Here is a 6,119-nt window from a genome sequence, read left to right as displayed (position 1 = left end):
CTGAGGCCCTTGTTCACCGTCCATGTCAATGCTGCATATGGATCCCCAGCCCCTGATTTCATAGAATCATAGAATATCAGGGTTGGAAGGGACCTCAGGAGGTCATCTAGTCCAACACCCTGCTCAAAGCAGGACCAATCCCCAATTAAATCATCCCAGCCAGGGCTTTGTCAAGCCTGACCTTAAAAACTTCTAAGGAAGGAGATTCTACCACCTCCCTAGGTAACGCATTCCAGTGTTTCACCACCCTCCTAGTGAAAAAGTTTTTCCTAATATCCAACCTAAACCTCCCCCACTGCAACTTGAGACCATTACTCCTTGTCCTGTCCTCTTCTACCACTGAGAATAGTCTAGAACCATCCTCTCTGAAACCACCTCTCAGGTAGTTGAAAGCAGCTATCAAATCCCCCCTCATTCTTCTCTTCTGCAGACTAAACAATCCCAGCTCCCTCAGCCTCTCCTCATAACTCATGTGTTCCAGACCCCTAATCATTTTTGTTGCCCTTCGCTGGACTCTCTCCAATTTATCCACATCCTTCTTGTAGTGCGGGGCCCAAAACTGGACACAGTACTCCAGATGAGGCCTCACCAGTGTCGAATAGAGGGGGACGATCACGTCCCTCGATCTGCTCGCTATGCCCCTACTTATACATCCCAAAATGCCATTGGCCTTCTTGGCAACAAGGGCACACTGCTGACTCATATCCAGCTTCTCGTCCACTGTAACCCCTAGGTCCTTTTCCGCAGAACTGCTGCCTAGCCATTCGGTCCCTAGTCTGTAGCTGTGCATTGGGTTCTTCCGTCCTAAGTGCAGGACCCTGCACTTATCCTTATTGAACCTCATCAGATTTCTTTTGGCCCAATCCTCCAATTTGTCTAGGTCTTTCTGTATCCTATCCCTCCCCTCCAGCGTATCTACCACTCCTCCCAGTTTAGTATCATCCGCAAATTTGCTGAGAGTGCAATCCACACCATCCTCCAGATCATTTATGAAGATATTGAACAAAACCGGCCCCAGGACCGACCCTTGGGGCACTCCACTTGATACCGGCTGCCAACTAGATATGGAGCCATTGATCACTACCCGTTGAGCCCGACAATCTAGCCAGCTTTCTACCCACCTTGTAGTGCATTCATCCAGCCCATACTTCCTTAACTTGCTGACAAGAATACTGTGGGAGACCGTGTCAAAAGCTTTGCTAAAGTCAAGAAACAATACATCCACTGCTTTCCCTTCATCCACAGAACCAGTAATCTCATCATAAAAGGCGATTAGATTAGTCAGGCATGACCTTCCCTTGGTGAATCCATGCTGGCTGTTCCTGATCACTTTCCTCTCATGCAAGTGCTTCAGGATTGATTCTTTGAGGACCTGCTCCATGATTTTTCCGGGGACTGAAGTGAGGCTGACTGGCCTGTAGTTCCCAGGATCCTCCTTCTTCCCTTTTTTAAAGATTGGCACTACATTAGCCTTTTTCCAGTCATCCGGGACTTCCCCCGTTCGCCACGAGTTTTCAAAGATAATGGCCAATGGCTCTGCAATCACAGCCGCCAATTCCTTCAGCACTCTCGGATGCAACTCGTCCGGCCCCATGGACTTGTGCACGTCCAGCTTTTCTAAATTTCTGTGTGGTCAGGAGACTGACCGTACCCACTGCTGGTACTGTGGGGTAAGGCCTACTTCCCCTCATGCTGGGTGGCAACTGGCGCCGTTCTACACCGTACAATGACATGAATTGTTTAGACTATTCCATCAGTTTGATAGTTTTGTACCTTTCAGGTTTTTGCCCATTCTGACTTCCTGTCCACTGAGGCAGCTGCAGCAGGACTGAAGTGACTGGATTTTACTACTCAGTGCAATACGCTTTCCCTAGCGCAACAGTTCCATGTCTAAACTGTTCTTCATCTTTACTCAAAGAAACCTGCTCATCTCCAACCAGCTCCAGTGACAGCCTAACAAATAATCACCTTTAGAAATCAATACTGTCTGGCAAGGTTTGAAAGCTGCAGTTGACACAGCAAATGGCCATGTAGCCAGCCTACCCTGCAGGAGCCTGCCTCTGAACCCAGGTTGCAGGTTGCTGCAGGGTTGGCTCAGCATAGACAATTCTTCAAGTGACTGCACACACCCATTCCACTGGAAGTCTGTCCACTGGTGCGCTCCTGTCCACCATTGTCAGAGTTTGCCCCTTAGTGGTACTCATCGGGGCAGCAGCTGTGCCCACCCCTCCCCCCAGCCCCGCCACTGCCTTGCGCACTCAGCACAGGCATAAAGGGCAGAGCTGCCCCCGGCTTCCCTCAGTTCCTTCCTTCTGCCCGTTAGAGGTCCCGTTCTACAGTGTAAGTCCTTCTTTCTCCAGGAGCTATTGTAGCTAGTACCCAGTGTTGTTACAGATGAGTCTGTGTAGTTTATTTAGCTTAGCTTAGCTTAGTTTTAAAAAGAAAGTTGTTTGTTTGTCACAAGCTCCCGTCTGGGTAGCCGTGTCACTGCCAGAGTTCGGCCCCATTCTCCGGACTTCAAGCCCTGTCACTCTTTCGGCAAACCTATGCCGGTTAGTGACCTGCACCTCAACTGTCTTATGTGCATGGAGGAGGCTCATGTGAAGGACACATGCAGTATCTGTAAAGTGTTTAAGCCCTGATCCAGAAAGGACAGGGCACGCAGACTTAAGTACCTGCTATTGGAATTGGCTCTCGGCCCTCCATTGGAGCCATCCGGCTCAGTCTGGGTGCCAAGTGCCTCTGCATCATTCAGCCGTGCTCCTCTGGCCCTGGCAGTACCGAGAGGCCGACCAGTTTCACCGCTGCCAAAGAAGAGGTACCGCAAGTCATCTAAGGACTCCGTACTGGGCATATCAACATCGGAGGTGAAGATGTTAAGCTCTACCAAGGACTCAGGGATGCACCCAGAAAGGAGGCATCCCCAGAGCACACCTCAAAACCAGGGAGTTTGTTGACTCCAGATCCTACTTCAGGCCTGTTGAAACCAGCTCCCAAAGGGCCAGTTCTATCACTGTCACCTCAGGTCAGATGTCACAGGAGCAGAACGTTGCCCCAGCACCTTCTGCTCCTGAAGCGTCTGCAGCTGTGAGTGTGTTGCTGAATCTCTTGGTACCACCTTCCCCGGGAATTCAAGATTCTCACCTGGCATCAGCACCGAAAGTAACAACGCCCACAGCTTCACCTCTGCACCGTGTGGGACCCTTGGGTTCTGCTGTTAATGTACCAATTAAACCACTACCATCCAGGGGAAAGCCACAGAAGGTCTTGCCACTATCCCTTTCTCTGGCATTGGAGCCACCTCTCTGGTACTGACTGGGATGGCTCCTCCATGGTCTGAAGAAGCAGACTCTTCTCCTCTGCAGTCCAAAGTGGGTTTCTAGGGGTCTCAGCCTGAAGACACTTGGCAACCTGTGAACAGTGCCTGCCCATCTTGGTTTCAGCCTCAATTCCAGAATGGAGCATACCACAGGGACCCAGGGTCCATACTCAGTTGGAGACCAGGGCCATTTCAGTGGCCCTTTTGGAACCCATGAGAGTTCCCCTTCAGTCAAGAGCATCCCCACATCCTACTCCCTCTGCTGGTCATCAAGAACATCAATGCCATGAGCAGCCCACCCTTGGTACAGAGCTCAGCACTGTGCAGGATCAGGACCCGTCTCACAAGCTACACACAGAGGAATTGGAACAGGATCAGCCCTGAGAACCGTTGGCATCCTCTTACTCATCCTGATGAAGCTGTCGTGCCTACGTCCCTGCCATGAGATGATTCCAAAGCCCGTCAGGAGTTCTTAGGAAGGATGGCTTTGGCTCCAGACATCCATCCAGAGGAGGGCCAGGAAAAATGCCACAAGCTTGTGGACATTTTGACATCAGCAGTTCACCTGAGGGTAGCTCTGCTTTTTAACAAAGTTATTCTAGAACCTACCAAGGTTCTTTGCAGACCCCCGTGAGCCTGCCACCTCCTGCGAAAGGGGCGGAAAGGAGGTACTATGTCCCTTCTCAGGGTTCAAACCTTTTTCCAACCATCCCCCTTGGAGCTCCCTGGTAGTATCTACAGCTAATGAAAGGGAGAGGCAGGATCACCAGGCATCAACATCGAAGAACAAGGAAGCTAGGAAACTAGACTTGTTCAGAAGGAAGTTATTCCACAAGAGGATTAGAGATTCATATTGCAAATCAGCCAGCTCTGCTGGGGTGCCATGATTCTACCCTGTGGGATGCAATTTCAGAGTTTAAGGACAAGCTCCCAGACGACACATGTTGGTTTCTCTGCAGGCTGGTCTAAATGCATCTGACTCTGCAGCTTGCTGCATGGCCTCTGCCATCACTATGCGATGGTCTACATGGTTGCAATCTTCTGGTCTCCCTGCAGGGGTACAACAAACAATCCAAGGCCTCCCCTTTGAAGGGCCATTGCTTTTCTTGGGAAAGACTGACAAGCCTATGCATAGTCTGAAGGACTCTAGAGTGAGTGGGGTCTAAGCCCAGTGAAAGTGGGATGCACCCTTCAATTTCTTTCCATCTCCCACTCCCATCCCCCTTCCCTGTCCCTTTTCAGGGACACCTCTCATGAAGCTGTGTTGCTGAGAGAAATATAATCACTTCTTCTTATAGGAGCTATAGAAGAGGTCCCTCCATTTCTCAAGGAAAAGGGGTTTTATACCCGTTACTTCCTGATCCTGGGAGCAAAGGGGGATCTCAGGCCTATTTTAGATCTGAAAGAGTTAAATGGGTCCCTAAAGAAATCAAAATTCTGGATGGTCACTCTAGCTTCCATTACTCCTTCCCTGGAGCTGAAGGACTGGTATGCTGCTCTCAGCTTAACGGACACTTACTTCCACCTGGCAATTCATCAGAGCCACAGAAAGTTTCTAAGATTCACAGTCAATGGGTTCCCATGATCAATTTGCAGTTCTGCCCTTTGATCAGACAGCTGCCCCTCATGTATTCAGAAAGTGTCTGCTGGGGGTAGCAGAAGGAGGCCATATCTTCCCTTACCTGGATGACTGGCTAATAAGAGGTCCTTCCAGGGCACAGATGTTGTCCAGAGTAGACATAATCCAGTCCACATTCAATGCGTTCAGCCTGCTGATCAACACAGAGAAGTCTGTCCTGTCTCTGGTACAGAAAATGAATTTATTGGAGCAGTCCTGGGTTCCATGACAGCCAAGGCCTTCCTTCCACCAGAAAAGTTTCAGACAATGCAAAGCATCATTCTAGACATAAAGACTTATCACCTCACGAACCCTGAATCTTGGCAGGGAGTTAAGCGAGATGACCCTTGTGGTCCCTCCTGCCCCTGTGGTTCTGTGTTCTATGATTCTATGATAAGAAGCTGTTTGAGGCTACTAGGGCACATGGTAAAATGAATTTATGTAGTCCAATATGCCAGACTATGTTTCAGAGAGCTACAGGGCTGGGCAGCCAAGGTGTATTCACCAAGGAAGCACCATATGGATGTGATAGTTCAGATTATTAATCGAGTCTAGGGTGACCAGACAGCAAATATGAAAAATTGGGCACAGTGAGTGAGTTAATAGATGCCCATATAAGAAAAAGCCCCGAATATCAGGACTGTTCCTATAAAATCGGGACATCTGGTCACCCTAATCAAGTCTTACCCTCCCTAGACTGGTGGACAGATCCTGCCACTGTTAACAAGGGAGTTCCCTTCACCCTGCCTCAGCTATCTCTCATCTTAGTCACAGATGCCTCTGACTTGGGATAGGGGGCTCACTTGGGTCTCATGCAGACTCAAGGTTTCTGGTCTCCCCGAGATCTCAGCCTGCAGATAAATGTCAGGTAATTGCAAGCAATCTGATTAGCTTGCATGGTGTTTTTTCCACACAGCAAGAGAAGGGGCTTGTTGGTTCTGACTGACAATACAATGGCTGTGTTTTATGTAAACAAATGAGGAGAAGCCCAAACTTTGCTGCTGTGTCAGAAAACGATTCTATTTTGGGACTTCTGCACTGCCAATTCTATACCTCTGAAAGTGGCTTACCTTCCAGGGATCCAGAATACTCTGACAGACTGCCTAAGCAGACTGTTTATCAATCACCATGATTGATCCCTTCAGCTGGACATACAAGGTCCATTTTCTAGCTCCGGGAAAC

This window comes from Caretta caretta, chromosome 10, assembly GCF_965140235.1.
Source record: "Caretta caretta isolate rCarCar2 chromosome 10, rCarCar1.hap1, whole genome shotgun sequence".
Lineage (NCBI taxonomy): Eukaryota > Metazoa > Chordata > Testudines > Cheloniidae > Caretta > Caretta caretta.
This window is presented reverse-complemented; position numbering follows the sequence as displayed.